We start from the raw sequence: 304 nt of genomic DNA, 5'->3' as shown, positions 1-304 counted from the left end.
CTCACCGTAGCTCTCATTGTTGGGCCGATGGTGGTGCTCATCACAGAAGCAGCCGTAGACACCGTCTTTTTCACCACACCACTCATACTCTGTGCAGTCCAGCTGTTCACAGGGGTCTGACTCAGCTATGGAAACAGTAGAGAAAGGATGAGACAAGAAGATGAAGAAGAAACTGAAACAAAGCAAGTAACCTATACCTTTTTCCACAAGTAGGACGCATGGCAAGCTCGTTTAACTTAAAGATTTATTTTCTCATTAGCCCAGTACAAACATACCACATTGCAAAGCTGAGCGCCACTGTGGG

General features: G+C 46.1%; 1 pseudogene; it reads right to left on the bottom strand.

Annotated features, from left to right (window-relative positions):
* The window catches only part of LOC118333796, a 14,426-nt pseudogene that overhangs the window by 3,236 nt on the left and 10,886 nt on the right, over positions 1 to 304 (bottom strand).

This window comes from Morone saxatilis, unplaced genomic scaffold (assembly GCF_004916995.1).
Source record: "Morone saxatilis isolate NCDOM2014 unplaced genomic scaffold, NCSU_SB_2.0 Contig1, whole genome shotgun sequence".
Taxonomy (NCBI): domain Eukaryota; kingdom Metazoa; phylum Chordata; class Actinopteri; family Moronidae; genus Morone; species Morone saxatilis.
This window is presented reverse-complemented; position numbering and strand designations above follow the sequence as displayed.